Genomic DNA, 27227 nt, shown 5'->3' on the forward strand with positions numbered 1-27227 from the left:
AATGCAGATAACCTCTGCTAGGTTTCTAGTGAAGTGACTTTTGCATTACAAAAGCAGCGTATAACCACTGTGGTTGAGAAAGCCTACCACCTTTATTTTGGTTGAAAATTAGAAATCAGGACAAGAGTTGTGCAATAAATATTTGCCAGCAGTTAAACAAGAAAAGGAAGTATATGCGTTTGTAGTGCCAGTGATTTGGAGATAGCCAAAAGATCATATTAACAATCGTTACTTCTGCAAGTGCCTCCAGTTGGAAAAGGTTTGTAAGAGAGGATAAAGTAGGCTGTGCAGTATCTAAAGATTCCTTCAGAAATACACCCAATACCCCGTGGAGGACTGCCAGTTCCTGATACACCACAGTAATTCTCACTTCAGTCCGACAATGAAAAGAAAAAGGATGAAACATCTGATCCTGAGCCATCAATGTCATATGATCCAAATTTCCTCCCATCTTCATCATTTGAAACACACCTCATGACACAAGGTAAACTGAATGACCTTGTCAGGAATTTGGAACTACCTAATATTAAGTCAGAGCTGTTAGGCTCCAGACCATAGCAGAGGAAATTCCTAGCAGGTGATGTTAGGGCTGCTATGTTCCATGACTGTCAAAAGGATCTTGTTTCATTCTTCATCTTGGAAGGTGATCTTGTAGCCTGCAGCAACATCAGTGGTCTGATGGCAGCCTTCAACGTCGTCGTTCATGATCTAGATGAGTGGAGACAATTGCATCTCAAAGCTGTTTTGCTGCATAATGGCAATGTTTTGCCATAAATTCCAGTTGGTCATGCAGTTCATATGAAGGAAAACTATGACAACATGGAACAACTCAAGGTGCATAAACTATGATCAGCATCAGTGGCAGCTTTGTGGTGACTTGAAGGTTGTTGCTCTCTAGCTTGCTCTGTGGACTAGAAACACAAAGTACTGCCATTTTCTCTCTGTGAATAGCATCGTCATGCAAGAGATTCCCACTACATCAAGAGGCTGACCACCCAGACAATTGTTGGTGTCTGGAGGAAAAGTGTTCAGCATCCACCACTTGTTCAATCAAAGAAAATGTTGCTACAACCCTTACACATCAAGATGGGTCTAATGAAGAATTTTCAAGGTCATGGACAGGACAAAAACAACTTTCAAGTACCTTCATAAGTTCACAGCCATAAAAACAAAATATGATGTGGAAGCCATTACCACCTCCTAAATAGCTAATGTTCACACACTAACTGGTTACCACTTCCACACACAGACAGCAAAACTAATGCACAATGCTTTAGCATGTTCTGTATTACACTATTTTTGCTGCATTACGCACGCGTTAGCACCTAACATAGCTTTACTAAAAAGGCTGCTATATAACTGGAACTATGTTTATTTCTTTTTCCTGATCTTTTTAAAGCTACCCAGAAACATAGGCAGGAGTTCTTGAAACTTAATTCAAAAAGTCTTGCTCTGGGAGCACATTTTTTGATGAAATTTCTTTGTAATTGTTTAATTGTATATGAAGCTATTTTTTTTGTTTTTTGAACTCAAACAGCTCCTTGAGTTTTTGAGTCTACAAGAGGGTATTAAGGAGCCCTTTTACCAAATGGCAGTAAAAGGTAGCCCATGGTGGCATCACCAAGGCCATCTTTTATGCTGCTTGTAAAATACCTTTTTTTAAGGGCCAGTAAATTGCCATGCAGTCATTTATTGATGGAGCTCTTACTGCCTCTAGTGAGCACTCTGCTGGGCACACCCCTGGCACTAGAAAATCCAAAAGTATTTTCTAGTGCCAGAAATGGTGCAAGGGAAAGGCAGAACTACTGCTGGGCTCCTGGGCATGCCCGGCTGTAGGGCCAATTTGCTGCGTTCAAACTTGGCAGTAGCCCTACTGCCAGGCGATAAAAGGGAAAGGGGACACTGCTTTTCTGTGGTATTTTGCAACTACATTCAAAGCAGTTTATATACATATATATATATATATATATATATACTTATTTTGTACCTGGGGCAATGGAGGGTTAAGTGACTTACCCACAGTCACAAGGAGCTGTGGTGAGAATTGAACCCAGTTCCCCAGGATCAAAGTCTGTTGCATTAACCACTAGGCTACTCTGGGCTAATAAGCTGCTTAGTTTACTTTCTCAAAGTGTTAATGTTGTGTAATCACTGACTATAGGATTTCTTTGGTGATATTGTACATCCCCTTGTTATTTATGTTATTTCTTATTTTTAAATTACTATAATTGTCTCTTATAGAGTGGACGAACAAGTGGATTCTTATTTTCTGGTGTAATTTTCTCTTTTTATTTAAGATGTCTTTCCTTTAGTCACTTTATTGTGTTATGATTTATTAGATAATGTTATAAATGAAAATGTTTTAAAACTATATTTCTTTTTTTTAAATTTTGTCTGTTATTTTAGATTTCTGTGATTCATATTCCTTTTTAAAGTTTTTCTTTGCTGTATATTTTCTGTAAAAAGAATTTTTAAAAAATGTTATTTTTTTCCATTCAGTGTAACAATATTTATTTCCAGGCTAGCTACTGAGTCATTGACTTACAGACAGGAACTCTGTTATTAGGGCTTAAGACTGACAAATTTTAAGTTTATATACATACTCCTGAAATAAGAGGCACTTCTGGTAATTTGTTATGGGAACTAACACTCACCCTAGAATAACCTGCAACTCACAGGAAAAACAACAGTAACAATTGTACTATACCTGTGAACAAATGACTTTATAGGCTGCCTTTTCCCAAGCTTCTTTGTAATAGAACTTAAAGGATTTGAATAGTTGGTTATCTCGACCCTATATGACATGAGTAGAAATTAACATTCAAAGAACCAAATAAACAAGGCTCCACTTTATGACAATACTGGATTTATGTAACAAAACCCTCAGGATATCCAATATTCTGTGTAGACACCCTTAAACCCCAGTAGAGTAACACAAGTAAAAGTGTTGGTCAATGAACCTCAGTACTAACACACTGTTTATTCTACTTGTACACAGTGTCTTACATACTCAAGTCTTCACTGGTTCCATGACCACCACCTTCCTATGTTGTAAATATCATTCTAAATCTTTTTGTGTATAACAAACTTATCTTATATTCTTATAAACTTGTCTTATATTCTTCAAATTGTGTAATACTCATCTTTAAGATGTAAATTTTAATCTGGGCAGTTTAGGGGCACTGTTCTCCAACACGGCATGTGTTTCACTTAATTGCTTTTTCAAGGAAGGCCCCTAAAAGTCAAAAGGGTATACCAGTTTTAAAAAACCCTGTTCTTAGTCAAAATTTAACATTACAGTATAACAGCTTTAGAGATTACCTAATATTACTACTACTACTTAACATTTCTAGAGCGCTACTAGGGTTACGCAGCACTGTACAATTTAACAAAGAGAGACAGTCCCTGCTCAAAGAGCTTACAATCTAATAGACAAGTGAACAGGCGGTCTGATAGGGGCAGTCAAATTGGGGCAGTCTGGATTCACTGAACGGTATTAGCCACCGCTCATCCTGCTGACAGTTGCCGAATGTGGTCAAGATGGCAGCGACGTGCTTCTGAAGTGTTTTTAGTCTGTTAGTATAAAAACACTGCAGAAGCAGTTGTCATTGGATATTCTGTACATTCAGTTTCAACAATGTTTGTTTGTTTTTTTCTTTCTTATGAAAAAGCAATAACATGTATTGCAAAATCAAATGTACCTCAATGTATGTGACCCTGCCTATGTATGGTGCTTGTACATGAATGGTGCTGTAATCTTGGGGAGCACTGCTGCATACTCACATTACCTCTGATGGATCTCCATGCCCTCAGGGAGGCATTGGTGGTGGTGGTGGTGGTGTGTGTGTGTGTGTGTGGGGGGGGGGGGGGGGCAGCTACTGGTAGTGCTTAAATACCTTGAAAACAACACATGATCTAGCAACTTTCCAGAGGTCACTGAAAACAAACTTATTCAACAAGACCTATAATAAGAAATCTTCATAAAAAACTCATTTCACATCTATATTAGAACTAATCAACACTGAATTCCTTAAATTGGTCATTTTACTCTTTGCATATCTTGTAATGTATTAATTATTTCTTTATTTCTAATTCTCATGAATTCCATTTACCTTAATCGAAAAAATACTCTGTTCTTCTTATTTTGCTAATGACAACTGTCATGGCGGCATAATGTAAGCCACATTGAACCTGCAAAAAGGAGGGAAAATGTAGGATACAAATGCAGCAAATAAATAAATAAATATTTGTCTTGGCACAGAAGAACCAGGAGCTGTGTCTCAACCACTGTGAAGCTGGGCTCCCTTTTCAGAGACATAACTCTTCCCATTTCTCTAAGAATTCTCAGGTTTTCTAGTTTTGATTTTACTACAATCCTTGTATGGAATTCAGCTGTTAAGCTTTAATTTCTTTTATGTACACATTATTCTTTGTTAACATATTCATATCTTTATCATTTGGCCTGCTTTTGTGTTATTTATTTGGTAATGGAGAGTCGGCCTTAGCTTGTTTCACACCAGATTCAGACTTCAATTTTATAAGGTTAACTGCAGATATCGTCAGGCAAAGAAGGGTAAGTTTTATGCCTCTATCTGATTTTTGTTGGTTAGTTAGACCTCCTATACTGTCATCCCATGTGAGTTCACAAAAACACCTCCATCTTCTGCATAGGTGACTTATAAGTACTGTCAGTTGGATAATTAAACAAAGTTATAATTTGAAAACTGTTCTATGTGTTTCCTCAGGTTCCGTTTTTCTAATATTACTTTTTTTAAAATATCAGAAGGCAGACAGTGGAAATCAAGAGGTGGTAAATACTTTTTTTTTTCACATTACTGAACTAAGCAACCTTGATGCTGACTAAGGGGGTCCTTTTACTCAGGGTAAAGCATGGGCTGACTTAAAATTTATGTATTTCCTTTTGAAAATAAATATATGCACATATTGTAAATTAGTCCTGAACATTTTGATGAGCAATGAGTAAGTGTAAACACATGTGCATCACTTCCCTAGGATAATTTTCAAAGCAGAGGAACTCATACACTTGTACTTTGAAAATTCACTAAACTGTGCATGGGAAAAAGTGTGAGTATACTTTTTTATGCATGTGCATGGTTATAAAATTACCCCTTGTGTGGGAGTATAAACAAGGTATTATCTGCTCCGTTAAATGCAAATTAGCTGCGAGTAGTACACTGCTTTTCTTTCCTATAAACTTCTTTTTCTTTCATACAACAGAATGGTTGGTCAACTTGTATATATTGATATAACTATGTACACTTAAAATGCAATTAATCATCAAGGTTTCAAAATATGGTGAGTGTCAAATTTATTTTTCTTACATTTGTACCCCATGCTTTCCTACTCATGGTAGGCTCAATGCAGCTTACATGGGGCAATGGAGAGTTAAGTGACTTGCCCAAAGTCACAAGGAACTGCCTGTGCCTGAAGTGGGAATCAAACTCAGTTCCTCAGGACCAAAGTCCACCACCCTAACCACTAGGCCACTTAATTCCAACTGCATCCAGTATCAGCTGACTTCTTTTTCATGTGTTTTAGGTCAAGGATTTTATGTAGCTTACTTTAGGCCACTGTTCAATTCTGACTGATTCTACCTATGGAAACAGGATGCAATATCATTAATATGCTGCATGTGTCTTCTTACTTGACTTTTACATTATTACACAAGCCATTACTATGCATGCATTATTTATTTGGTTGGCTATCAAGGAAAAGAGGCAAGCAATTTACTTGTCAAAACACATTACAATGCACGACTTTAAATGAGAGCTGCATTGGTTGATAAAAAGCTATAATAAAGGCACTTTGGTTAATACGTTAGTGTCATGTTTCAAATGTGGTCAAGGTACTGAACGAGCAATGCGACCATTTCAAGAGTCATTATTAATGTAGAATATTTTTCACATGGGTTATCTTTTTTTATAAACTCTACAATCAACAATGCACTAATAAACTTTAGATTCTAGACAGTTTTTTTTCACCAGAGGAAAATAATTTCTGTTTGAATATACAAGCTGCATTAATGGTACTTTACTTCTGTACACAGTAATTACTAGTAGTAAAAATGAGGCACCACAGACTCTTCACTGGGTGGGCTGGTGTGACACCAACATCATGTTGCTCTCTCCCCAACTCCACCCTACTCATTTACCCCCTTAAAAAGTGGACACATTTAAAATTTGAGAAGAAAATTCTTAATATTTGGCTATATATGTGACCACTACATATATCAGTGGGCAACTTTCACACAACTCAGGTTCTTTTTGTCTAATATTATATTTTGTTTAAAGATCAGAAACCAAAGCATGCATTTATAACATTTGTGGATGCTTTTTATCTGCAAATATTATATCAACGAAGGGATTTTGGATTTAGCTCATGGCTTTTTTTTTTTCAGTTATAAGTCAAGATGAGTTGATAGCAGTGATAGGGGATAAGGAAATCTCCCTGGCAGCTATTATGGAAACATTCCACTGCATGCAAACATTGCAGCAGGAGAATGAGCAAACTATTATGGAATTGACAATACAAATATTACTGATCAGGGAACAAGAGAAACAATCTCAAAAATATACTATGGAATTGTCAGTGCCCTACTGGTGCTAGAGAATTGACTTTCTATGAAGTTGAGACTTAAATGACATTGAGCATATTTACACTCACACTTAAATGAAACAATGTGGTAATTGAAATATGGCTGATGACTTTAGCATCTTGCCCTTGAATCAAACTGATATATTTCCATAAGTATAGCTGATGACTTCTTATACTATTAAGGATATTGGTAGATTCAGGAGAGTGATCCTACATATCAGGAAAGGGATAGCAAGGTTCATGCATTCACAGAGCGAAATTCTTATGTAAAAGATGTTTTTAGATTTCATTAAATTTAAAGGGCCTCTAAATTCTATTATTCTTAATATGTGATATGATTACTTTTATTCATTGAAGGCAGCAGACATGTTTTCATCATATATTTTCCTAAGTTCCTGTTTAAGTGAATGTATATTGGTACTCAGCTGTAGTAACATTTTCCATCTAGGCCAGGGGTAGGCAACTCCGGTCCTCAAGAGCCACAGCAGGTCAGGTTTTCAGGATATCCACAATAAATATGCAAGAAAGAGATTTGCATATAATGGAGGCAGTGTATGCAATTCAGGTTCATGCATATTCATTGTGGATATTCTGAAAACCTGACTGGCAAGGGGTACTCCAGGACCGGACTTAGAAAACACTGCACTACTGCACAATAATGCACACTATTGTTCAAATAGTGTGCTCTCTTAATCAGTAGTGTATCCAGTTACTCAGTGTGATTTATTGCTCAGTAGCGCACCCTATTCCTTGTTCCATTCCACAAAACTGTTAACATCAGTGTTTCTCTTGGTTGCTTTTTCCTTCTGGTTGCTTCAGGAGACTATGAGACTGTTTGCTTTTACTTGGAATACTCTCTGACCAAGTGAGCCTGTCTATAGACCACATGTTGTAAATACTGGGTTTTCTAAAATCGAATGTTACATGTATATGTTAAATACACAAGTAAGTGCTAGTATTTACACATACGTGAGCTTCTAAAATGAGGGCCTCTCCATGCTTACATGGATGTTTAATAAGTTGCCTGGGGATATATGTTCTTAAAAGTAAGCACTTAGAAAACATAGCACCTACTTTGTACAACAAATGCATGGACATTCCCAGGAGTGGAGGATGAGTGGAGTAGGTGGAGGATTTACATTTAGGAGGTAATTTTATAAAGCCATTCCTTTCATATGTAGCCATCTACATAAATAAATGACCTCCCACGAAATTCTGATTACACAAACATATGCCTGCACACATGAAGTGACAACATTATAATTATTACTTTTAGCTAGCTTTGGTACTTCTGCATTTCTCATCTTTTTTTCCATGTTTTCTATGAAAGATGCTGTACATCTTACTTCCATGTGACAGTAATCCCTTATTTCTATAAAAAGTCACTAAAAATTGCATGCACAAATGTAGGCACACACCCAATCTGAGTGTGAAATTTAATTAAACAAGCTAATTAGTCAATAATTGGCTTATTAACAACTAATTATTGGGCACTAATTAGATTCAATTGAAAGGGGACACAGAAATGGGAGGGACATAGTCAGAGGCATGGCAATGGGAGGGTCAGGGGGCATGCTAACATTTATGTGCATTGTTATAGAATGAAGGGGGTACATGCCTAATTTAGGTATGTACATTTGCTCCACATTTCAGTTGGTACAAATGACTGTGACTAAAGTTAGCCACGATTCCCTGACAGAATCACTATTCTATCAACCACACCTAACTTTAAGTGGGGTTTATAGAATAGCACTCTTTTTGGCACCATATAAAGAATTCACCCCTAAATACAACCCTATGTTGGTTCTTTCAATGTAAAATGAAATTGGCCAAGAGTACAAAAATGTGTCCAAAATGCTTTCTTAAAGGTAACAAGTTCCCAAGTTAATTATTTGACACAAATACTAGTGTATTCCACAATTTATGAAAATATTTTAAAACATATGAATATGTTAAAGAAATACAGGAAATAGTATATTCATAAACTGCAAATAAGCATTAAACAAGGCAATTATTTAAGTGAGTGCCTATATTTAAGTCCCCAGAGGATGTCTGACTATATTCTATAAAGTGAACACACACAACAAGGGTGACCAAAGAAAGAGCAGCAGACGATATCCGAACCAACGTCTTTATTAAATCATCCAGGACTCAACACAAATTGTGTTTCGGCCCCCATGGCCCTTCCTCAAGAGTCTTTATATGGATGGCTGCTGAGGTTAAGCTAAGCTTAAAACAATATGGATGTTGTCAAATGTCTTGCTGCTTGTAAATCAAAATAAACCTTTGGGAATCCAAGCGGTTTATTTTGATTTACAAGCAGCAAGACATACTGGTGTCATCATGCATATCAGTGCCAAATAGCATAAATTCAAACCACACTGTAAACCCACTGTAAAACTGGATTTTTAGCACTCAGATAATTGTTTTTACCTGATTACAATGAAACTTATGACAGTGAACATAATCAGAATGGAAATTAAACTCTTATTAGATGACTTCCTTGCTATGGAATATGTGTCGAGCATATTTAATATAATATTTAGTTTTTGTCTGTTTTAGTTATGCATCTTTATACATATCTGTTGCTTCTTGTAAATTAGCATTTATTAGTATGGTAACACATGGTACAAATTTATTATAATTTAGGATCACAAAATCTTCTTTGTCATATTCAATCTCATTTGACTGTGTCAGTTGCCTATGCAATAAGTTCCTTCAGCCACTGGTACCAGATTTAATAATAGAGAAATTGAAAGTTAATAGTAAATCAATATTTGAGTGCTGCTGCAGGCCATTTTCAGTCATTGTTTGGTTTTGATCACTCTTATTCTAATATTATTAATGAATGGTTGTATTAAATTGTTATACGAACATAGACGTACTGGTAGCAGTACCTTCTCCTGAACATGCAATTTTCTTATTAATATTTTAAAAAGAAATCTAACCTCTGGGAAGACATGAAAGAGTTGCCTTTGAATGCCAGGAAAAAGCAAGAATGTGCAACCAGCAGAATAGAAATACTTTTCTTTACTGTTAAACATTATGGCGTAGCTTTCAGGGGAGAATGTACATACCATACTTAATGAACTTACAAATGTGACTTTTAGTGCAATATCCATTCTTAGCGTGTCTTTGAATCTAAAACATGAATTATGTTCCTTTATGTAAATTCATTGCTTTCATTTCTATGGAAAGCAGAGATCATCTCTCATATCTTCAAGAAAAGGTTCACATGTTAAATAGTTAATTCCACATAATATTCGTTTTTATCTTTATCTACAGTGACAGAGAGAGTCACAGAAATTCTTCTTAGGTTTCTATAAAATCCTTAAGAAGTCAGTCAGTTTGTGATAACCAACTCCAAACCACTTTCCAATTATCCAGGAAGAATCTCTGTACCTTTCTCCCCTAGTGATATGTTTACATTAGTGTCTCCAGTCTCTTATTATTTACATATGTAAACCTCCTCCTTTTTTCTATATACCCATCCTGTCAGGCTAGTGATAATCCAAGGCTGATCCGGTTAATCCTGATATCAATCCTACTACTGCAGGCACAGACCCTTTAGGTTGTCCTTCTTCCAGTGATGCAACTTGCAGGACTGCATCCTGGACTTGAACAGGCTTCCCCTGCTCTGGCTCCTGTTTCCAGGCTACATTCCCCTTAGCCACCTGAAGCTCCAAAGTCCTTGTGAGTTGCCATTCATAAGGCCAGCAACTACTCCTTTCTCTCAGCCTGAGTTTATATTGTTTCCAGGGGTCCTGATGTGGGGTACAGGTACTGCCCTCAGTGATCCTTTTTATCAACTATCATTCCTCCCATACTGCCACTCAAGCTCAAAGAACATATTTTCTCTGCAACTTATTTCAATACTACTCCCCATGGGCAGGGCTTCCTCCCACCCAGGGACCTTCCAGCTCTCCCCCCAGTGACTCCAGAGAGCTAACACCAAACACTAGTAATCTCCGTATAACTGGGGATTGCATAGAACTTATATTCTGCCATATACCTTCTGGTTCAATGCGGATTACATTAAAAAAAAAAGACTGGACATTTCCAGGAAATACAGCAAGTATCCATAACATTAATATACAGGCCAAAAATAGAGATATATTATCCCACAACAAACTATTAACATTCACAACATATTTTCTAAACAGATACAGTGGGGGAAATAAGTATTTGATCCCTTGCTGATTTTGTAAGTTTGCCCACTGACAAAGACATGAGCAGCCCATAATTGAAGGGTAGGTTATTGGTAACAGTGAGAGATAGCACATCACAAATTAAATCCGGAAAATCACATTGTGGAAAGTATATGAATTTATTTGCATTCTGCAGAGGGAAATAAGTATTTGATCCCCTACCAACCAGTAAGAGATCTGGCCCCTACAGACCAGGTAGATGCTCCAAATCAACTCGTTACCTGCATGACAGACAGCTGTCGGCAATGGTCACCTGTATGAAAGACACCTGTCCACAGACTCAGTGAATCAGTCAGACTCTAACCTCTACAAAATGGCCAAGAGCAAGGAGCTGTCTAAGGATGTCAGGGACAAGATCATACACCTGCACAAGGCTGGAATGGGCTACAAAACCATCAGTAAGACGCTGGGCGAGAAGGAGACAACTGTTGGTGCCATAGTAAGAAAATTGAAGAAGTACAAAATGACTGTCAATCGACAAAGATCTGGGGCTCCACGCAAAATCTCACCTCGTGGGGTATCCTTGATCATGAGGAAGGTTAGAAATCAGCCTACAACTACAAGGGGGGAACTTGTCAATGATCTCAAGGCAGCTGGGACCACTGTCACCACGAAAACCATTGGTAACACATTACGACATAACGGATTGCAATCCTGCAGTGCCCGCAAGGTCCCCCTGCTCCGGAAGGCACATGTGACGGCCCGTCTGAAGTTTGCCAGTGAACACCTGGATGATGCCGAGAGTGATTGGGAGAAGGTGCTGTGGTCAGATGAGACAAAAATTGAGCTCTTTGGCATGAACTCAACTCGCCGTGTTTGGAGGAAGAGAAATGCTGCCTATGACCCAAAGAACACCGTCCCCACTGTCAAGCATGGAGGTGGAAATGTTATGTTTTGGGGGTGTTTCTCTGCTAAGGGCACAGGACTACTTCACCGCATCAATGGGAGAATGGATGGGGCCATGTACCGTACAATTCTGAGTGACAACCTCCTTCCCTCCGCCAGGGCCTTAAAAATGGGTCGTGGCTGGGTCTTCCAGCACGACAATGACCCAAAACATACAGCCAAGGCAACAAAGGAGTGGCTCAGGAAGAAGCACATTAGGGTCATGGAGTGGCCTAGCCAGTCACCAGACCTTAATCCCATTGAAAACTTATGGAGGGAGCTGAAGCTGCGAGTTGCCAAGCGACAGCCCAGAACTCTTAATGATTTAGAGATGATCTGCAAAGAGGAGTGGACCAAAATTCCTCCTGACATGTGTGCAAACCTCATCATCAACTACAGAAGACGTCTGACCGCTGTGCTTGCCAACAAGGGTTTTGCCACCAAGTATTAGGTCTTGTTTGCCAGAGGGATTAAATACTTATTTCCCTCTGCAGAATGCAAATAAATTCATATACTTTCCACAATGTGATTTTCCGGATTTAATTTGTGATGTGCTATCTCTCACTGTTACCAATAACCTACCCTTCAATTATGGGCTGCTCATGTCTTTGTCAGTGGGCAAACTTACAAAATCAGCAAGGGATCAAATACTTATTTCCCCCACTGTAAGTTTTGATTTGTTTTTGAAAATGTCATCCACATCACCCAAAGAGTGCCTATTCCCCATCCTATCAGTGAATGCCCTACCACCACCCATGCATGCCACCTATAAATTTCACTCTCACCTGCCCCCTTAAATCTTCACCCCCCACAAGTGTTTCCCTCCCTCCCTTCTTCCTTTCTGAGACCCACCGTCTGACCCCTTAGACACACTCTCGCTGCCAGGGTGTTCTGGTCTCTGGGATTAGTTGTTACTGCTTTCAGAGCTGGGTGATTATTCCTCAGCATCCATTTCAGCCTGCTGTACCACTGCAGCAAATGCTAGGAAGACCAATAGTGGTTGTGGGGTATAACACTGTTCCAGCTGCTGCTGCATAGTGCCTGCCCCCTGGAACCCTTGGCACAAGCTCTAACCAGGTGGAAGTCACAGACATCTTGGTGAAAGCTCTTGGGACTTGCTGCTTCCTGGTCCTCATTGCTATTGATGGTGTTGGAGGCTTGGTAGTGAGCAGAGTGTGCTGGCTGTTGGGATGTCTTTCCCAGGCCTGGGTCATATGCTCCATCTTTTCAAAAATGATTTCCATTCTGCAGGTCATTGTCTATGTCACCTGCATCATCACCTGGTGTAGATGCATTTCTTCATCCATCTGTGAAAACTGCTGTTCCATCATCGCCAGCATTCTTTCCTGTAATTCTGACTTCTGATTTCTCAGGATCATTATGTCCCTTTTCTGAGCCATAAGCTCATATGCACAGGTCACCAGCTCATGCTGTGTCTAGATGGATGCTGTTGGGCTGTATCGCCACTTTCAACTGGTAGCTTTGCATCTTCAGCATGGTCCATGAAGAGGGATGGTGCCAGAAATTCAATGTCTCCATATTTATTGCTGCTTGCCTTGGGTGGTTTGTTGGTCTCTGTTTGCCTTCCCTTCTGGCTTACCATCATCTCTTCCCCACCTGCTAGTATATCATTGTCCTGGAATGGCTTATGAGTGGGTACAGCCAGCTGTGAGCTACTTCCCTACTTGGTATCTATGTCTTGGCCTTCTGCTGTAGGTAAAAGTAGATAAAAATCTATGAGCGTTATACTGGCTTGGAGTTGTGGATCACAACTTTAGGCCATGATATGGACCTCTTGGAGACTTGCTGGGACACAGATATCCTGTAGTACTTCCCCTAAACTTATATATCCATATGTCATATAGGTATAAAAAGGTGATTTTTACAAATGTATATAATCCAGACTTATTTGAACACTTTTCCCATTCAGCCCGACATGTTTCAATGTAAAGATGCCTGCATCCATGGTAGTCAAATTTGTGTTATTGAGTCATACACCTTCCCTGAAATTCTATGTTGTGCTTAAAATTGTGCATGTTAATTTAGGCTTGCACTCAATTTGCGTGCATAATTTATTTGATTAATGATTTAAAAGAACATATTGTATTATTTTATTTATTTTAGGTTGTTTTGTTAGTATTTTTATTGAATTGTGAATGTGATTTCTGTACATCGTTTAGAATGTTTGGATAATATGGCTTATAAATCTTGTTATAAATAAATAAATACAATTGAGTGCTAATAATCAATTATTGGCACTAATTGGCCTTAATTGAAATCTATATGTGCATTTTTAGTCATGTGGCTCTGAAAAGGGTATTCTGCTAGCATTTAATGCCTATGTAGGATCAATATGTACTAATCTGGCCTGTTTAGTTTTCCAGTAGGTGTTTTGATGTTATGTGAATGTGAGAGGAGTCATAATGAGAGAAAATTTCCCATGTTGTTGGCTTTATTCCATGAAGAGATAAAATCCTTCAGCTCAGACCAAAATTTGGTCTCATTTATTCTCCCTCTGGTGAGTGTTTATGTGGTTTGTGTTTGGATGAGTGAGACAAGCAAATGCCAATGGGGAAATCTAATTAGAAGTGATCAGAGCATGGGATAGCATGCCATTTGAATGACCCAATTAATCTGTTGGGATAGGAGGTCTTCATCACTCAGTCCGCTTCCGCTTGATGGTATATGGTGGAGATCGGATGTTAGTTTCTCCCACAACGAGGAGCTGCTTCTCCTGGTATAGCTGAGACGCCCATTATAAGAGCAAAACTGAAGAACATAAGAGTAGCTATACTGGGTCAGACCAATGGTCCATCTAGCCCAGTATCATGTTTTACAAACAGTGGCCAAGCCAGGTCACAAGTATCTGGCAGAAACCCAAACCATGTCAACACTCTATACTATATATCCCAGGGCAAGCAGTTGCTTCCCATCTCTGTCTCAATGGCAGACTATAGACTTTTCCTCCACAAATGTGTCCAAATTTATTTTAAACCCAGATATGCTAATAGCTGTTACCACCTCCTCCAGCAAAGATTTCCAGAGCTTAACTATTCATTGAGTGAAAAAATATTTCCTCCTATTTGTTTTAAAAGTATTTCCACATAACTTCCTCGAGTGTCCCTTAGTCTTTGTACTTTTGGAACGAGTAAAAAAATCAATTTACTTCTATTCGTTCTACATCACTCAGGATTTTGTAGAACCTCAATTATATCTCCCCTCATCTGTCTCTTTTTCCATACGAGAGGAGTTCGATCCCCTTTATCATTGTAGTCGCTCTTCTTTGAACCTTTTCTAATTCCGCTATATTTTTCTTGAGATACGGCGACCAGAATCGAATGTAATACTCAAGGTGTGGACACACCATGGAGCGAGAAAAAGGCATTATAGTATTTTCGGTCTTATTCACCATCCCTTTCCTAATAATTCCTAGCATCATGTTTGCTTTTTTTGACTGCCCTATCACACTGAGCAGAAGATTTCTGCGTATTATCTACAATGACACCCAGATCTTTTTCTTGAGCACTGACTCCCAAGCATCAGGTAACAGTGATTCGGATTATTCTTTCCAATGTGCATTACCTTGCATTTGTCCACATTAAATTTCATCTGCCATTTGGATGCCCAGTCTTCCAATTTCTTAAGGTCTTCTTGCAATATTTCACAGTCCGCACGTGCATTAACAACCTTGAATAGTTTTGTATCATCTGCAAATTTGATCATCGCACTCATCGTACCCATTTCCATATCATTTATAAATATGTTAAATAGTACCAGTCCCAGTACAGATTCCTGTGGCACTCCACTGTTCACGCTCCTCCATTAAGAGAAATGATCATTTATCTCTACCCTCTGTTGTCTGTCCAATAACCAATTCCTAATCCACACCAGAACCTTGCCTCCTATCCCATGACTCATTAATTTTCTCAGGAGTCTCTCATGAGGAACTTTATCAAAAGCTTTTCTGGAAATCTAGATACACTACATCAACTGGCTCACCTTTACTCACATGTTTATTCACGCCTTCAAAGAAATGATGCACATTGGTGAGGCAAGACTTCCCTTGGATGAACCCATGCTGACTCTATCCCATTAAACCATGTTTGTCTACATGTTCTATAATTGTATTCTTTATAATAGTTTCCACTATTTTGCCTGGCACCAATGTCAGGCTTACCGGTTTATAATTTCCCTGATCACCCCTACAATCTTCAGGTACTATGGATGATTTCAATGACAGGTTACATATTACTAACAGCAGATCAGCAATTTCATGCTTCAGTTCTTTGAGTACCCTTGGATGTATGCCATCCGGTTCAGGTGATTTACTACTTTTTAATTTGTCAGTTTGGCTCAGTACATCTTCCAGGGTCACCGAGATTTCTTTTAATTACTCTACATCATCACCCTTGAAAACCATTTCCGATACAGGCAGATATCTTACATCTTCTTCCATAAGACCAAAGCAAAGAATTCATTCAGTTTCTCCGCTATGGCCTTGATCCTCCCTGAGCTCCCCTTTTGCTCCTTTGTGATCTAACTGTCCCATGGATTCCCTCACAGGCTTTCTACTTCTGATGTACCTGAAAAAGTTGTTAATGTGAGTTTTAGCATCTGTGGCAAGTATCTTTTCATATTCTCTTTTAGCCTTCTTTATTAATGCTTTGCATCTGAGTTGTCAGTGCTTATGTTGCTTCTTATTTTCTTCATTTGGGTCCTTTTTCCATTCATTGAAGGACAATCTTTTGGCTGTAATGGCCTCTTTTACTTTATCTTTTAACCATGCAGGCTGATGTTTTATTTTCTTTGCAAATACGTGGAATGCATCTGGACTGGGCTTCCAAGATAGTATTTTTGAATAACGCCCATGCCTGATTTAGTGTCCTAACCTTTGTAGCTGATCCTTTTAGTTTCTTTTTAACCATTTTCCTCATTTTATTGTAGTTGCCCTTTCAAAAATTAAATGCAGCTACAGTAGATTTCTTTTGGGGGTTCAAATCCAAAATGACTCCCCCTCTCATCGGTTTCTGGACCAGCTGCTCTAAGAAGCTTATTACATCTAGAAATTTTATCTCCCTGGCACTCCCTGATGTAACATTTATCCAGTCAATATCAAGGTAATTAAAATCACCCATTATTATAGCATTGCCCAATTTGCCAGCTTTCCTAATCTCTGTAAACGTTTTGTCATCTGTCTGTTTGTTCTTTCCCGGCAGACAGTAGTACAGCCCTATGAGAATACTCTTTCCCTTCACACATGGAATTTCTATCCATAATGATTCCATGCTGCTATTTGTGTCATGTGGAATGTTTATTTTATTTGACTCAATTCCCTCTTTAACAAATAGCACCCCCCCAATTTGATCATCTCTATCATTGTGATACAATTTGTACCCTGTTAACACAGTGTCCCATTGATTGTCTTCTTTTCACCAAGTCTCTGAGATGCCTATTATATCTACCTCATCATTTAGTTCTATATATTCTAACTCTCCCATCTTATTTTTTAGGCTTCTAGCATTTGTATACAGGCACTTCAAATTGTTTTTTTTTCCTTTGATCTACAAAATGCTTAGAAGTTGAAGGGGATAATACGCATCCTTTATCCTATTCTCTCATTAAGCACACCTGGATTACTTTAATCATTGCTGAAACCTCTCTACTGAGATTCTCTAATGTACATAAGTACATAAGTACATAAGTACATAAGTAGTGCCATACTGGGAAAGACCAAAGGTCCATCTAGCCCAGCATCCTGTCACCGACAGTGGCCAATCCAGGTCAAGGGCACCTGGCACGCTCCCCAAACGTAAAAACATTCCAGACAAGTTATACCTAAAAATGCGGAATTTTTCCAAGTCCATTTAATAGCGGTCTATGGACTTGTCCTTTAGGAATCTATCTAACCCCTTTTTAAACTCCGTCAAGCTAACCGCCCGTACCACGTTCTCCGGCAACGAATTCCAGAGTCTAATTACACGTTGGGTGAAGAAAAATTTTCTCCGATTCGTTTTAAATTTACCACACTGTAGCTTCAACTCATGCCCTCTAGTCCTAGTATTTTTGGATAGCGTGAACAGTCGCTTCACATCCACCCGATCCATTCCACTCATTATTTTATACACTTCTATCATATCTCCCCTCAGCCGTCTCTTCTCCAAGCTGAAAAGCCCTAGCCTTCTCAGCCTCTCTTCATAGGAAAGTCGTCCCATCCCCACTATCATTTTCGTCGCCCTTCGCTGTACCTTTTCCAATTCTACTATATCTTTTTTGAGATACGGAGACCAGTACTGAACACAATACTCCAGGTGCGGTCGCACCATGGAGCGATACAACGGCATTATAACATCCGCACACCTGGACTCCATACCCTTCCTAATAACACCCAACATTCTATTCGCTTTCCTAGCCGCAGCAGCACACTGAGCAGAAGGTTTCAGCGTATCATCGACGACGACACCCAGATCCCTTTCTTGATCCGTAACTCCTAACGCGGAACCTTGCAAGACGTAGCTATAATTCGGGTTCCTCTTACCCACATGCATCACTTTGCACTTGTCAACATTGAACTTCATCTGCCACTTGCACGCCCATTCTCCCAGTCTCGCAAGGTCCTCCTGTAATCGTTCACATTCCTCCTGCGACTTGACGACCCTGAATAATTTTGTGTCATCGGCGAATTTAATTACCTCACTAGTTATTCCCATCTCTAGGTCATTTATAAATACATTAAAAAGCAACGGACCCAGCACAGACCCCTGCGGGACCCCACTAACTACCCTCCTCCACTGAGAATACTGGCCACGCAATCCTACTCTCTGCTTCCTATCTTTCAACCAGTTCTTAATCCATAATAGTACCCTACCTCCGATTCCATGACTCTGCAATTTCTTCAGGAGTCTTTCGTGCGGCACTTTGTCAAACGCCTTCTGAAAATCCAGATATACAATGTCAACCGGCTCCCCATTGTCCACATGTTTGCTTACCCCCTTAAAAAAATGCATTAGATTGGTGAGGCAAGACTTCCCTTCACTAAATCCGTGCTGACTTTGTCTCATCAGTCCATGTCTTTGTATATGCTCTGCAATTTTATTCTTAATAATAGCCTCCACCATCTTGTTTCATAGTGTCCTTCAAGGATACTCCACACTGAACCATGTGCTCCTGGGTGACTGTCGGCTTTCTCCCCTGTTCTAGTTTAAAAAGCTGCTCTATCTCCTTTTTAAAAGTTAGTGCCAGCAACCTGGTTCCATCTCGGTTAAGGTGGAGCCTATTCTTTTGGAACAGTCTCCCCCTTTCCTAGAATGGTGCCCAGATCCTAACAAATCTAAATCCCTCATCCCTGCACCTTTGCCTGAACCACGCATTGAGACTTCAGAGCTCTGCCTGCCTTTTAGGTCCTGCACGTGTATCGGGGAGCATCTCTGAAAATTTGGCTACCATAATCTCCCTCCCACATTTTCCTTTTTCATTGGTACCTACATGTATCAATACAGCCAGCTCCTCCCCAGAACTATCTAAGATCCACCTTTGTACCAGGCAGGCAAGTCACCAGCTGATCCTCACATCCACCAGCCACCTAGCTATGCCTAATGATCAAATCACCAACTACAAAAGATGTCCCTAACTCTTCTCTCCTGGGCAGAACTTGGAGACATATCCTCAGTGCGTGAGGATAGTACATCCCCTGGTGAGCAGGTCCTGGCTACAGGAGTACTTCCCACTTCACCAGGATGATGCTTTCCTTCTAGGAGACCTTCCTCTTCCAAGGCAACACAGAGGCTACCAGACTGGAGGTGGGACTTCTCTACAATATCCCTGTAGGTCTTCTCAATGTACCTCTCTGTCTCCCATTCTCTGAGAGCTAGGAGCTCTTTGCATCGGACACACACATATAACTGCTCAGCAACTGGGAGATAATCATACATATGATACTCAATGCAAAAGACTGGATAGCACCCCTCTTGCTGCTGGACTGCTGACTCCAACTTAGTATTTTTGAGTTTTTCAATCATTTAAACCTTGCTAAGGTATTAAGGATATTAGACTAATATAAAAATGTCTTTAGTTTATATGATATATTGTGTGATTTATTTAGTGTTTTCTTCTTAGAAGGTAATGAAATGTGTTTCTAAGAGCACGCTTTGAATGTAGTTGCAAAATACCACAGAAAGGCGGTATATCAAGTCCCATTTCCCTTTCCTTTTCCTTGCTTGTTATCCTAATTACAAGGACTGACTATAAATGAGAGTGAGCATCTCAGCATCTAGCACCAGCTAGAACACCTTAGTAAAAGACCCCCGTGGAGGGGCATAATTGAACGAAAACGTCTATCTCCATGGGCGTTTATCTCCGAGAACGGGTCCATGAAGGGGCGGACCGAACCGTATTAAAAAAAAAAAAAAATAGACGTCCATGTTTTATTCAACAATTTGTGAGCTGGGCGTTTTTGTTTTTCAGTGATAATGGAAAATGAAAGCGCCTAGCTCAAAAACGAATAAATCCAAGGCATTTGTTAGTAGGAGGGGCCAGGAGTCGTAGTGCACTGGTCCCCCTCACATGCCAGGACACCAACCGGGCACCCTAGGGGGCACTTTTACAAAAACAAAAAAAAAGGTAAAAGAGCTCCCAGGTGCATAGCACCCTTCCCTTGTGTGTTGAGCCCCCCAAATCCCCCTCAAAACCCACTGCCCACAAGTCTACACCATTACTATAGCCCTAAGGGGTGAAGGGGGGCACCTACATGTGGGTACAGTGGGTTTGGGGGGTTGGACGACTAAGCATTAAGCAGCACAATTGTAACAGGTAGGGGGGGATGGGCCTGGGTCCACCTGCCTGAAGTCCACTGCACCCCCTAACAACTGCTCCAGAGACCTGCATACTGCTGCCAGGGAGGTGGGTATGACATTTGAGGGTGAAAATAAAAAGTTGTGAAACATCATTGTTTGTGGTGGGAGGGGGTTATTGACCACTGGGGGAGTCAGGGGAGGTCATCCCCGATTACCTCTGGTGGTAATCTGATCATTTAGGGCACTTTTTGGGGCCTTATTCATGAAAAAACAGGGTCCAGGAAAAGTGCCCTAAATTCTAGCTACAAACGCATACTTCTTGTCCATTATCGGCGAAAGGCGCCCATCTCTCCTCGGCCGATAACCATGCCCCAGTTCCACCTTCGCCACGCCTCCGACACGCCCCCGTCAACTTTGTATGCTTCCGCGATGGAGTGCAGTTGAAAACGTCCAAAATCGGCTTTCCATTATACCGATTTATTCGTTTTTGTGAGATAAACGTCTATCTCCCGGTTTGGGTCGAAATCTAGGCGTTTTTCTCTTTCAATTATAAGGTGGATAGTTTCTCATTTAGACCTAGGCTTTGAAGATAGTAGTGAAAGAGTAATTGTGCTTAATTTTGTGGTGAAGAAAAAAACCCCTCAGAAATCAATCTGAGATTTAGAGTTTGGATCCCTAATTAGGCCCCTTTGAATGTAGTTTTGCAAACATGATACTTACAACCACATATAAGTTACAACACATACCTAGCAATATCTATCATTTATACATGTGTATGCCAGCACTTACATAGACAAACCTCTAATAGATACCACTCATTTTTATGAGGTATCTTTTTATAAAATGCCTGGTCCCCCTCCACATGGCACCATACTACATGCATTTTTCAATGGCCTCAAGCTTATTTTACAAAATACTTGGTGTTTAGTGAGATTTTTGAAAAATAGGCTGTAAATTGCAAAAGACCGAACTTGGACCTCCCTTTCCAACCTCAACAACCTATACAAAATTATACTTTAAATACAGCAGATGATTTCTTGTGGAAAAATCTGAATTCTATGTAAGCCATGTAGTATTTTACTATTCTTCCTTAATACATCTGATTTCCTTACTCCAAGGGTTCCCAAACGTGTCCTGGGAGAGCACTGGCTAGTCAGGTTTTCAGAATATCCACAATAAATATGCATGAGATAGATTTGCATACCAAGGAGGCAGTGCATGAGTAATCATTGTGGATAACCTGAAAACTGACTGGCTGCAGTTATCCCAGGATAGTGTTGGAATCACTGGCTTACTGTCAACAGTGGCTCAGTGCTTTGGCATTAACTAGGCACATGGACGTAAACATTGACATGAACTGGAAATCTGCCATCATTCAAAAGGAGAACATCTGAGAAAAGTAAATCTTTATTAATGTGCTTCAGCTTGTATTAAAAAATACAGATGTACTGTATGCATATGAAAGTTTTGATTAAAATATCTCTCAACAGCCTGTCTCTTTAATTAAATAAAACCTGCTTGGTATTAATCAAAGCATAAAGAATTTATGCCCCAAATCCTGATTAATCAAAAACCTAGAAGCTTGAAGAACAGACTGTGTATAAATACTAAAATAAATCAATCCAAAGATAATATTTATGGATATGTAATGTAGAATCCTAAAGGTATAACTGGTTCTTATGAGTGATTTATGTCAAATACATGAAGAAAAATACTTTGCTCATTAGAAAGTATTTTAATATTAAGTCAAACAAAGAGTAGGAGCTATAAATTTCCCATCAGACATTTAGATTTAATTATAACTTTATTTACCAACATACAAAAGGTTTATTTCACTTTAAATTATAAGATGTTTTACTAGAGCACCGAAGATAACTTCCATTGACTGAGTACATTATCCCACTGAACATGAGATTGCCTATACAGCGTGACATTAGGAAAGTATTGAAAATAAACTATGTAGTATTAAAAACTGATAGGAACAATATAAACTGAAGAGTAGATACATTTATTAACGGGCATTTTAACTATGCTGTGTTAGCTGTTTAATGTAGGAATTAACACAAACAGCACATCACTATATTAACAGTTAATGTAGCATGTTACCAGCATGGAAATCATCATTGTGGAGAGGGGAATGGAAACAAAATTGGCAGAAACTGCACCTTGCAGGTGAAGTGGATAGTGTTAACTATTAATGGGGTATATATACTATTGATACAATCATTAACATTATCCCAATTCTACGGAATACATAGGGATCAGTACTGGGATTGGTGATATTTAATATATTTATAAATGATATGGAAATCAGAATGAAGATTAAGGTGATTAAATTTGCGTATGACACAAAACTATTCAAGGCTGTTAAAACACGAGTGGACTGTGAAATATTGCAGGAAGACCTTAAGAAATTGAAAGACTGGGCGTCCAAATGGCAGATGAAATTTAATGTGGACAAATGCAAAGTGATGCACATTGGAAAGAACAATCTGAATCATAGTTACCAGATACTAGGGTCCACCATCGTGGGTCAGCACCCAATAAAAAGATCTAGGTATTGTTCTAGATGATATACTGAAATCTTCTGCTCAGTGTGCGGTGGCAGCCAAAAAAGCAAAAAGGATGCTATGAATTATTGGAAAGGAATGGTAAATAAGACCAGAAATACAATAATGACACTGTATTGCTCCACTGTGCAACCTCACCTTGAGTATTGTGTTCAGTTCTGGTTGCCGTATTTCAAAAAAGGTATAGCAGAATTAGAAAAGGTTCAAAGAAGAGCAATCAAAATGATAAGGAGGATGGAACTCCTCTCTTATGAGAAAAGGCTAAAGCGGTTAGTGCTCTTTAGCTTGGAAAAGAGACGGATGAGGGGAGATATGATTGAGGTCTACAAAATCCTGAGTGGCATAGAATGAGTACAAGTGAATCGATTTTTTTACTCATTCCAAAAGTACAAAGATTAGGGGATACTCAAGGAAGTTACATGGAAATACTTTAAAAACAAATAGGAGGAAATATTTTTTCACTCAGCAAAAAGTTAAGTTCTGGAACTCTTTGAAAGATGGTGTAGTAACAGAGGTTAGTGTATCTGGGTTTAAAAATATTTGGACAAATTCCTGGAAGAAAAGTCCATAGTCTGATATTGAGACACATAGGGGAAGTCACTGTTTGCCCTGGGATTAGTTGTTTCTACTATTTGGGATTCTGTCAGGTACTTGTGACTGGCTTGGCCACAGTTGGAAACAAGCTACTGGGATAGATGGACCATTGGTCTGACCCAGTATGGCTATTCTTATGTAGTGCATAGCTGGAAAATGGTCATTTATTCTTGCTTGTGTGACCACTTATATGCATTAATTACTAGAATATAGACCTTTTCACATGTTCTTACTGCCTAAAACTAGGCAGTTCCTTAAAGAATTACCACCTGAGAGGGTAATTCTATAAAGGGACATGTATTTGCAACCCTGGTTTACCCCTCAGTCAGGGTCACTCGCTAAACTCTCTGAGTAGGGTCCACAAAATAGATTGTACTTCATTCAAGCTAGGCGCAGGCCAGGGCCAGGCTAAATCACAGTAGGCTGAAGGGCTCTACCCCAGGAATACTGAAAAGTCCATTCTCAGATAAGATGACCATCGACTTTCCTTAACTAAACAACCAACTCTGAACAAGTTAAGAACAAAAGAATAGCCAAACTGGGTCAGACCAATGGTCCATCTATGCCTTCATCAGGGGATCTGATAATATTGCACTGCAAACCGCAAAGGTCTCAACCTAATAAATGCAAGCAAACAACGTGCTTCTCTTACACTCATAGCAAAAGTAAGTGGCATTCTCTTTCATGAAAAGGCTCCTTCATGCATTTTGTGCAACCAAGAGTTGCGAATTTACATCATAAAATAGTCATTTTGTTAATAAGGGGGTCTTTTGCTGAAGATTAGCTTGAGTTATCTGCAGCAGGGCCCATAGGAATAAAATGGGACCTGCTGCAGATAACTCAAGTTAACCTTTAATAAAAGACCGCCTTAGAGTCTTTATGAATTAAAGAGTGAATTAGAGAAAAAGCAATCTGCTTTTCTTTTTGTCAAGAAAACTGAACAAGCAATTGGATTATGTATTTGCCATCATGGACATTGTGAAAGATGGAAATGTGGAAACAGTGGAAAAAAAGAAAGAAGAAATCCTGTTGATCATAAGAGCAGTAAAGAGCACTTATATGACACAAAGCAATTATGAAACAAATTATCTCTCAGTGTACTTGTATCTTATTCAATCTCTGCTATATTGGACTTTATCAAATGAATGCATTGGAATTAAAGACTATAAAACTTCTAGAGGAGCGTGTTTGAAAGAAAGTCCTGAAACACTTCTTTACCTTCTGACAGATCTGGCAAAACCCACACAGGGAACAAAGGTGTTGTGACATAACACTGAATGTTAAGAGATAAAGAGCTAAACCTGCTTAACAGTCAAAAATTGTTCCAAATTAGAACCTGAGGTCAGAAAGCAAGGCACAGGAAGAGCTGCAGAAAACAACAGAACACACACAGCATGCTACAAAAGCAACTGCGCCTACTTTGTACCCCTAGCAAATTTTCAAATGAAAATAAAAAAGTGCTTTCATGTCGAGAACTGATGCAAAATCTATGAGTAAATATGTGATCGTTGTCTCAAAGCAGGCAGCTGGAAAACTGCCCCCTAAAGTGGCAAGCAGTACATCAATCAAAATTCAGACATGAACAGCTTGCTTTAATAATGTAGAGACCACCACATTTGCCAACAAATATTCACAGTTTGTATTTTCAGAAATTTCTAAACCTAGTCCTAAAAGTAATGGAATGCTCTTTAAAGGGGCTATTTTATAAAGGCTTATTCAGCTTATATGCGAGTATGCATGCGTAAAATGTCTCATAACCCCCTTACTTGGAAAGTACATGCAATGTCAAGAACATGTACACTTTTATGTGACTTGGCAGTGGGCATGTTTGGTGGAAGATTTTGGGTAGACCATGGGCAAAGTCATTGTTTACATGCGTATTTTGTAAAATACATGTGAGCAGGTGAAAATGTCTGCTGTTTCATTTTAGCTTTGATTTTGCTGTTTCTGTGGGGCAATTTTATAATGACATAGAGAGGCGTATTTTCAAATCACATTGATTTACAAAGTTACATAGAGGGGAACTTTCGATATGACAATTAACCCCAAATTGGACATTTTGCTAAAAACATCTAAAAATTTAGCAGGGAATATAGCCATTTTCAAAATAGAAAAATGTCTATCTTTTTTTTTCTTCAATAATGGCTATTTGCTAGATGTTTTTGTGCTCTGTGTATTTATTTTTTTGGTCCATTTTTGAAACGAAAAAAAAAAAAAGGTCCAATGAAAAACACACAAAATCAAGCCATTGGGATGAAGGAGCCAGTATTCTTAGTAGACTGGCCACACAGATATCCCAGGAGAGCAATGGGGCAGCCTGGGGAGCAATGCAGTGGACTTAAAATAAATGCTCCCAGGTACACATCTCACTGTTGCTCCCTTATCTTGTCTGCTGAGCCCCCTAAAACCCACCCACTACCCCCAACTGTACACCACTACAATAGCCCTTATGGGTGAATGGGGAAACCTATATGTGGGTACAGTGGGTTTCTGGTGAGTTTTGGAGGACTTACAGTTTCAACCACAAGTGTAACAGGTAGGGGGAGGTATGGGCCTGGGTCCACATGTCTGCAATGCACTTCACCCATCACTAGACTACTCCAGGGACCTGCATGCTGTTTTAATGAACATGAGTACAACATCTGAGGCTGGCATAAAGGCTGTTAAGTAATGTTTTTAATCATGTTTTTTTGGGGGTGGGAGGGAGTGGGTGGCCACTGGGGAAGTAAGGGAAGGTCATCCCTAATTCCCTCCAGTGGTCATCTGGTCATTTAAGACACTTTTTATGGCTTATCTCTCTATATAAAAGGCACCACCAACGTTCTAAATGAAGCCTCCAGCCGGAAGTGTGAAGGGGGAGAGATATCCGGTTTCCCCATGAGTGTCTGCCCCGCCCTCGCTCTCTCTGTAACACAAACAGTGAAGGAAAACACAGCAAAGCACGAAATCAAATCGCTCTCTCTAACAGTGAAGGACTCAGATGGGGGAGGGGAGAGAGGGCAAAAGCCCTCACTATCTCTGTAACACAAACACAGCACAGCAGGAAACTTAACACTGAAGGACTTGACTCCGAGGGGGGAGGGGACAGAGAGGACAGACAGCACAGGGGAAGGGAGAGAGGGCAGGGACACACACACGCCCACATGCACACAGAAGAAAACCTTGCTAGCCCCCGTTTCATTTGCATCAGAAGCGGGGCTTTTTTACTAGTTCTTTAATAAAAACAGGTCTAGGTCAAAACATCCAACTTATAGCCCTGGATGTTCTTGTTGTCTTCTGTTATGGCAGAAATATGCCTAAGTATTAGGAATTCCCAGATCCTACCTTTAACATGCCCCTGATATGTCCCCTTGTGATTTGAATGCACTTTTGATGGACCTCATACAAAAACGTCTAAAAATTAGTTTCAAAAATACCAATTTGGATGTTTTTGTGAGAAAAACATCTAAATACAGGTTCCTGACACTTTCTGGACTTTTTTCTGTTTTGAAAATGAGCTGCATAGAGGGGCATAATCGAAAGGGGCGCCCAAGTTTTCCTGAGGACGTCCTCACAGAACATCCTGG

The sequence above is a fragment of the Microcaecilia unicolor genome, chromosome 1, assembly GCF_901765095.1.
Source record: "Microcaecilia unicolor chromosome 1, aMicUni1.1, whole genome shotgun sequence".
Taxonomy (NCBI): domain Eukaryota; kingdom Metazoa; phylum Chordata; class Amphibia; order Gymnophiona; family Siphonopidae; genus Microcaecilia; species Microcaecilia unicolor.